Raw genomic sequence first — 8,449 nt, forward strand, 5'->3', positions numbered from 1 at the left:
AGATAAGGAAGCAGGTGGGGCCAGGGCATGCTGCTCCTGCTTCTTCCTGACTTCCTCTCCCTCATCTGCTGCCATCTGTTTGCAGGCCCCGGGGCCAGAGGGTGGGCAGAAGCCCCAGACCAGGCTGCTATTACCCTGCTAAGTGCAGACTGCGGAACGATGACCCAGGAAGATAAACCGCACATAGAGGAATCGCCCTCTGGAAAACACTCATTAGCCCCCAGTCTCGCCCAGCACTGTTTGCCCACTGGGGGGCAACAATGGCACCTCCGAGAGGAGCTGAAGTGGTCAGATTCCCACCGGCCGGTCTGCTCCATGCAGCGCCCAGGCCAGCAGCCCAGCCCTGGGCCCTGCGCCCCTGCTCCTCGCCCACCCGCTGTGGCTTCCTGTCCCTGGCCCGTCCCCACCCCAACTCTTCTCTCATCTCCCAGCCCCTAGCTCCTCCCAGCTTCTCCCAAAACCTTGACTGTGGGCTGAGACTCTAACCCACCTGGGGGCTGTGTTTGGGCATAGAAGATTCAGGTGCAAATCCCACCCATCTTGAACAATGGAGGTGCAGTGTGCCCGGACCCTTGAGCAGCGTTGGGGAGATGAAATCGGGCCACCTGTTTGAGCACTGTTTGTGAGCCTGGGTGCTGACTTGGGTAATGGGGACACATGCAAGGACTTCCTCCTCCTTTTGTCCCTAAGACACAGTGAGCAGGGCTGGCCCTGGATCAGCCTTTCGTGGCCTCCTCGGAGACTGCCCACATCTCGCTGCATCAGGAGATCCCCAACAGGTGCTGGAGGAGGAGCTAGAGGGATGGGAAGAGACCTGCATATGGTAGGTCCCGATAATGGTGCTGAGTGCCTGAAGTTTTACCACTGAGCTCCTCCTGTATGCCAGGCCCCAGGCTCCGTACTAGGGATACCAAGATGAATGAACCATAAGCCACCATAGCTCACATTTTAGTTCCCGAGATCTGTCCTGAGAGCCACCTGCGTGCCTTGTATGGGCACTGAGGACCCCTGGGGGGTGGGACGTCCCTGTGTGCGGGATGGTCTGCAGGCTGGTGGCTACCTACCTGGCTGAGGCTTCCCAGGGCTGGCTGGCCCATGTCAGCTGGCACAGTGCCCAGCGCCACCCTGGGCTGCTGCCATCCTGGCAGACTCGCAGAGGCCGGGCACTGATTATTCAACAGGCAGCAGAATATGGTTTCGGTCTATTATCAGGGCAGATAAAGGCAGTGGCTGAAGCTTGGGGAGCGGTTTGGGCTTATAAATAAGAATCTCCAAAAGCCCTACCACTCCCCTGCCCTGCCTTTGTCTGCCACTTTGCCTTCCAGTCCCTCCTTGTTCCTCTCTGCAAGCAGCCCCAGCTCCTAAAAAGCCGTGTGCAGTGCCAGGAAAGGAAGGCTGAGGACACTGGGACCAGGGGCGGCTGGCCTGGAGGCAGAGGCTGGATGGGAAGAGACCCCAGAGTTCAGAAAGCGCTGCATTGGGAGGCAGAGGGAGCCCGAATGTGGGGAGAACACCACTCACCACCTTGCCTCATTTATCCTTGTGTTTGCCCCACAGCCCAGTCCCCGGGATCAGGCACCCAGGAGAGATGCAGAAAGCATTTCCTGAATGAAGGCACAAATGCCAGGGTAGGCAAGATTGGCAGGTTTCTCCAGTGACTAGGATTCCAGGCCTGAGGGCACTTGGAGGAGGGGAAATAGGGTCCCCAGCCCTCTCTAGTGGGGGAGGGTGGTAGAGGAAAGAGACCTTGACTAAGGGAGCCACAGAAACAAGTGCTAAATAATAGCGGGCACACCGTGCCTTAATTCAACAACTATTTCCTGCCCACCTACTATGTGCCAGTGGCGATAGAGCAGTGAACAAAACAAAGCCCCCCTCCCCGCCCCCGTCATCCTGGGGGCTGCTTATAAGAGCTCTCCTGTTCAAAGGACATGTGAGGGGCTATTTGGGGAAACTTCCTGCAGGGAGGGGCAGGCGGAGCAGGCTGAGTGGGCAACACGAAGGCTCTGAGGCAGACAGGAGGGTGGTGCCTGTGGGTGGAAGGAGAAACACCGAGTGTTTGGCTCAGGGCTGAGAAATCAGGGTTGTTGGAAGAAGCCTTCCTTGTGGGTTGAGCAGCCAGGCACAGGGGGAAGTGGCAGGAGGCCACTGAGAGCCCTGTGGCTGGGACCTGGAATTTCCTATGGAGGAAGGAAGCAGACGGGAAGGTCCAGTGTGTCCGAGGAGCAAGGGGCTTGTGCTACCCCCTAGTCCCGCCTGGAGGCAGTGAGCCACCAGAGGAAGTGGGGCCCAGTTTCAAGTTTCCCTTTGTGCAATTCTTCTTCCTGCTCTCTCCACCCAGAAGCAGACCTGGCAACCATGCCAAATGCCACTGACATGAACCCAGCACCCACATAGCCAGGCATGGGCTGGGGTTCGCCCGGTCGGCTGGGCCTAACCTACACCTGGGTCAGGGAGACCAACCCCCATGTGCTTCATCCACAGGCAGGACATCTAAGGAGAGGGGCTGGGGGCTTATGGCTGGGTCCCTGCCCTGCCCTAAACGCATGCCTAGCCAAACCCTAGGCCTAATGGGCCTTCAGCAGCTTAAGGAGCCTTCCTCTGCCTGTTTCTTTTTCAGGGAGGACTATCAGTCTTCTCGCCCACCTACAGCATTTGGCCAGGGAAGGAGGTTGTCAGCGCTCCCACCCAATGCTGAGCGGCAACTGCCTCCAGGCCTCTGGGAGTCGACCGGTAGTGGTATGTGTGACACCCTGGGCAGAGGACCCAATGTCGGCCACAGGCCCGTCCTCGTCAGCCCAGCTCAGCCTGGCAGGGAAGCAGCCCAGTCCTGTGGGGCAGGCTCCAGAGCCCCCTCCAGAGGTGCAGGGGACACCCATCCTGACCTTCCTCCAATCCACCCGGGGTCTGTCCAACTACACCATCCGCAGCTCTTTTAAAATATTTATTTTAATTGATTTCAGAGAGGAAGGGAGGGAGAGAGAGATAGAAACATTAATGATGAGAGAGAATTATTGATCGGCTGCCTCCTGCATGCCCCACACTGGGCATGTGCCCTGACCGGGAATCGAACTGTGACCTCCTGGTTCACAAGTCAACACTCAACCACTGAGCCACACCGGCCAGGCCATCCGAAGCTCTTGATGTACCCTGTCACCACACAGAGAACAAGTGGCCTGGGTGAAAGGGTGGCCTCTTACTTGTTCCGGAAAGAAATGGTCATCCAGCACCTGACGTGGGTCAGGAATGTGCCAGGCGCTGGGACACGGGGGCAGCAAAGTACCACGTAGGCCTTGTGCCCACAGAGCTGCCAAGGGGAGGCAGGACAAGTAAACAACCAACAACCAACAATTACAAATTGGGCTCAGTGCTATGAAGGCAGGAAAGTGCAATTAGCCTCTGCTCACCTCCCTGCTCCCGCGGCCTGCCCTCGTTACGGAATGCCCACACCGGCCCAGCCTCCCAGCACGCTGCTGGCCCAGGAACTGGGTTTACCTGGCATAGCGAGGGGGTTGGCAACAGTTTGAGAAACATTGATGAGCTAAACTGGAAAACAAAATTTAAATTAAAATAAAAACAACAACAATTATCCAGGTAACTCTTACAACCAATTTTTACAAACCACGGAGGCCCAGAGAGGCCAAGCATTTGGCCCCAAACCACACAGCTGGTGCGTGGCAGAGCCCAGAACTGAAACCAGGTCTCCTGTCCAGAGCTCTGCCATGACCCCATGCTGACCCCCTTGTCCCTCCTGAGCACTTCCCAGCCTGCAGGAACCTGCAGCCTCCTGGCCCGTCTCAGATCCTGCCTTGCGGAGGCACCAGCACTGTCAGTAGAACTGCCTGCGATGATGGCAGTGTTCCATGTCTGCGCTGTCCAACACGGACACGTGGCGTCACTCAGCAGGTTCAGAGAAATGGGGTCAGTTTGATGGGGTGGAAATTGGCAGGGGATGTGGAAGGAAGGCGGGTATAGAGGAACTGAGACCCAGAGAGAAAGAAGGGCAACAGGTGCAAAGGATCTTGTTTGATGTTCCAAGAAATCTTCTAGGCCCGTGGTCGGCAAACTGTGGCTCTCGAGCCACATGCGGCTCTTTGGCCCCTTGAGTGTGGCTCTTCCACAAAATACCACGGCCTGGGCGAGTCTATTTTGAAGAAGTGGTGTTAGAAGAAGTTTAAGTTTAAAAAATTTGGCTCTCAAAAGAAATTTCAATCGTTGTACTGTTGATATTTGGCTCTGTTGACTGATGAGTTTGCCAACCACTGTAGGCTTTATCCCAGAGTCCTCAGGGAGTCACTGAAGGACTTTATGTGAAGTAATGAAATGCTCTGATTGTATCCTCCCCGGGCCCAGAGCGGTCCCAGCAACTCTGACACTCCAGTGACACTGTCTGTCGTAATCGTCACCATCCCACACAAACAGCTTCTCATCCCCACAAGTATCTCAGCCTGAAACACACTCCTGCCCCCTCGTCAGCTCTCCCTCTTCCTTCAAGCCTTGCTCACTGGCCCCACTGGGAAGGCACCGCAGACACCCTCACAGGGTCGGTGCCTCTCGTGTCTCCATAGCCTTGCCTGGCATGCGGAGGAGGCTTAATAGACACCGTCTTAACTTCTCTATTCTTGCTGTTAGTTCCCCTTTCTTGCCCATCCCAAATCTACTTTCAGCTCCCCTACCCCCAGCTCTGGGGCCCTCAGAAGTGTTTTCCACACAGCCATAGGTGGCTCAAAGACCCTCAGCCCCAGGCCTAGGCCATCCATCCCCAGAACTTGCCGCTGGGCAGGGCCTCCCTCCTGCAGCCTCAGGACAGGCCTTCTCAAAGGGACAGTCCAGAGAAAGGAGGCCAAATGGCCCAGCCTCGCCAGGGAGCAGGCCCTGACCCAGTGAGCCTAAATGTGGAGGTACATTTAGAAGAGAGGAGGAGAGATGGACAGGAACCTGAGCAGGCTCATCTGGGCAGGCTTCCTGAAGGAGTGGCCTGACCTTGCCATCATGCCCTGAGTCTAGGATTCTTCCCTGCCACAGTCCCTGCCTGTCTCTCCAAGTGCCCTGTCCTGCCCCAGAGCCCCAGCCAGGCTGGGATGTGCTCAGGAGACATTCATCCAACAACTATGCATCGCTGTCCTGCATTGTCCCAGGCCTGCCGGCTCCACAGGCCAGGATTCAGGCCAAAGGGAACAAGGAGGTGCTGAAACTGTGACACAGGGATGCCATTCCCATAATGCCATCCACCCGGCGGCGGGGGCTGCCCAGACGCCCCTTGCCCCAGGGCTGAGACAGAGGCGCCCCGAGCCAGGGCTCTGAGTGGGCAGGACACTGAGAGGGACAGGTAGACAGGGAGGCAAGAGAGAAGAGGTGGATGAGAATGAGAGGGAAAAGATCAGAGGTGTGGGAAGGAGAGAGGTGAAGAGGGAAATGGAAGGCAGGAGAAAGCAGAGCAAATGAGAAAACCCCCTTACTTCTTTAAGGACCAACTTCAGGAGGCTCCCGGCAGCCCAGCCCAAGGCTCCCCCACTCCTTACCTCTGGCCAGCCCTGCCCCTCCTGCCTTTTCTCTGCCTCCTGAAAGATCAGAATCGCATCCTGTCGCCAGCTCAGGGGACCAGAGGCAAAGCGTGGAGACTCGAGGAGGAGGAGGAGGAAGAGGAGGAGGAGGGAGGGGGCGCTGAGGTTTCTGTCCCTGGACTATGTAAGGACCAACCAGGACAGGCCTCCAGGGTCCCAGAGGGGCTCACTCACTGATGCTGCTCTGCCCCTGGGGTCACCCACGCTCACGCCCCACAGGAAGGCTCAGATTTGTGTGGGAGTACTCTCAGGGGGCGTTTGGAGACTGCCCAGGTACCTCAACATCCCCAAAGTGACTGAAAATGTTACCCACTCTCCGTCTTCCCTCCCCCATCCTGAACGCTTAGGAGCTCGGGGCTCCATATCAAGGCAGGAGAGGGTCGTGTCAGGTCTTCCATGGGGGTGAAAAGGCAGGGGCCTGGACGCTTGACCCGGGACAATGCCAATTCATGAGCCAGGGCGGGGTGGGGGGGGAAGGGGTGGAGCTAGGGGAGGGATGGGGAAGAAAGGGGAGGGCTAGGTATTTCCATGGAGCTGTGTTTGTTTGGGGCCTTTTGACTGCTCTTCCTGTTTGGCAGCCACAGCTGTGACAGCCAAGACAGCTCTCTGACTGCTCGCAGGAGAGACTGCCGGGCCAGGGAGGAAGCAGCAGTGGGTCCCACGTCCCAGCCCGTCCCAGCCCAGGGCCAGAGCCCCAGGGAGCATGCCTTCTATGCCTTCAAGAGGCCAGGCCACCCTCAAGCGGGCCGCCCAGTGCTCAGGCCCCAGAGACCGCTCTGCAATGCCAGCCTCGAAGCCAGGGACTCAGCAATTAACTGTGACCTATCTAAACTCAGGGGCTGACAGAGGCACTTTGAAGAATTGAGCCTCCAACTTAAAGAAAATTACAAGGGCCCTGGCCAGGTGGCTCAGTTGGTTGGAGCATCATCCTATGCACCAAAAGGTTCTGGGTTCAATTCCCAGTCGGGGCACACACATCTGCTGTGGGGGTGCATACAGGAGGCACCAATCAATGTTTCTGTCTCACATAGATGTTTCTCTCTCTCTCCTTTCCTCTTTCTCTAAAAATCAATAAAAAAACATATCACCCAGCTGGTGTGGCTCAGTGGATAAGCATTGACCTATGAACTAGAAGGTCACAGTTCGATTCCCGGTCAGGGCACATGCCCAGGTTGCGGGCTCGATCCCCAGTGTGGGGCGTACAGGAGGTAGCTTATTACTGATACTTTCTCATCACTGATGTTTCTCTCTCTCTTTCCCTCTACCTTCCTCACGGAAATCAATAAAAATATATATTAAAAAACAAACATATCTTCAGGTGAGGATTAAAGACTTTAAAAAGAAGAAGAAAATTAGAAGGTAGAACTGAGTCCCACACAGTAAGAAGAGAGCTTCTTTTTTTTATCCACTGCCCCTTCCAGAGGTCATCAGGCTCAGAGGCTAAGATGAGAGAAAGGGCCCATAGCTCCAGCTGTCTGGGCTCAAATCCAGCACCAGAACCTTAGACAGTCACTCAACTCCAAGGAGACGCAGCCTCCACCTCTGTAAACCAGGCTGGTGAGAATGAAAGCATCTACCTCAAATGAGGATTAAGGAAGCTAATCCATGCAAAGCATTTGGGACATATCTGACGTGCCAGCTGTCACCTGATGCCATTGCCTGCCCTCCCCTTCCCCACAGAGTACAGGGGCAGCTGGGTGGGGAGGGCCAGGTGCTGAGTCTGACCACATGCCATTCAGATACCAGGTCAGGGACATGGGTTGGCCATGCAGGTGTGTGCCGAATGTGGCAGCTGTGTCAGAAGTGGAAACAGACACCACTGCAGTGACCCAGTCACTCAGAAGTACCTCGCCTAGCCCACCCCTAGCATCAGAGCCTGGGACGCAGCCTCAGGATAGACTCATGGCCTTGGTACAGATTCCTGTGCCTTAGTGAGCCAGAAATGCCCCCTGGGTGGGTAGGAGGTCTGGCCTGCGGGGCGGGAGGCCTGGAATGTGAGTCCAGCAGTGGCTCCCATCTCCAGCCTCTCTTCCTCCATTTCCAGAGGGGGCTGAGAGCTCTTCTGTCCCTGACCCCTGACTCTCTCTCAGACACACTCCTCTCTCCCCGGTGACCCCTCCACCCAGGATGGTGTGCCAGGTCCAAGGAGGGCACACGGAGCCAGCCAGCCAGCCAGGGAGAGAGCATCCAGGGACATCAGGCCAGGGAGAGAGGAAGAGGCAGGCCCAGGAGGGGACGAGTGGAAGGGGAAGAGCGGGCCTCTGGAACTTCAGGAAGGTGGGAGGGAGTGCGGTGGGGGGAGGAGAGGAAGAGAGGGAGGCTGAGCCTTCTCCTGCCCCTTCAGAGGCTCTGTAGGAGCAAATTGCCGTCTTTCTATTTTTACTTCATTTTTAAAATGAAACAGGGGAAGGAGATGCAGAAGTGAGAAAGGAGGAATGGGAAGAGGGGAGGCAGGGGCACATTCTCATGGCCCTTGAGGCAGAGAATCATTTGTCTTCCCCACCAGACTCAGCTCCCAGAAGGCAGGCACTGGTCGTAGCCACCGTTTTCTGGGGGCTTTGTGCCAGCCCCCACTAGGTTCTCTGCATACACCACCTCCTGTGGGGTTGGTAGTTCCATACCCATTTCACACGTGAGGACAGAAACCGAGTAACTGCCTGAGGTCACACCAGTGGTGAGCTGCCAAGCTGAGTCTTAAACCCACGTCTCGCCTGTCCAACGCCAAAGGCTCTTGGCCTGGACCATCTATTGTCTCTCCAGCCTCTGCAGCAGTGGGATGCACATAGTAGGTATTTAATAAATGGTAGATCAAAGGAAGGAAGGGGGCAGGGAGGGAGAAAGAATGGCGGAGGAGAAGATAAGCCGGGGAGACTCTTGGGCAGCTG

Source organism: Plecotus auritus, assembly GCF_963455305.1.
Source record: "Plecotus auritus genome assembly, chromosome: 3".
NCBI classification, from domain to species: domain Eukaryota; kingdom Metazoa; phylum Chordata; class Mammalia; order Chiroptera; family Vespertilionidae; genus Plecotus; species Plecotus auritus.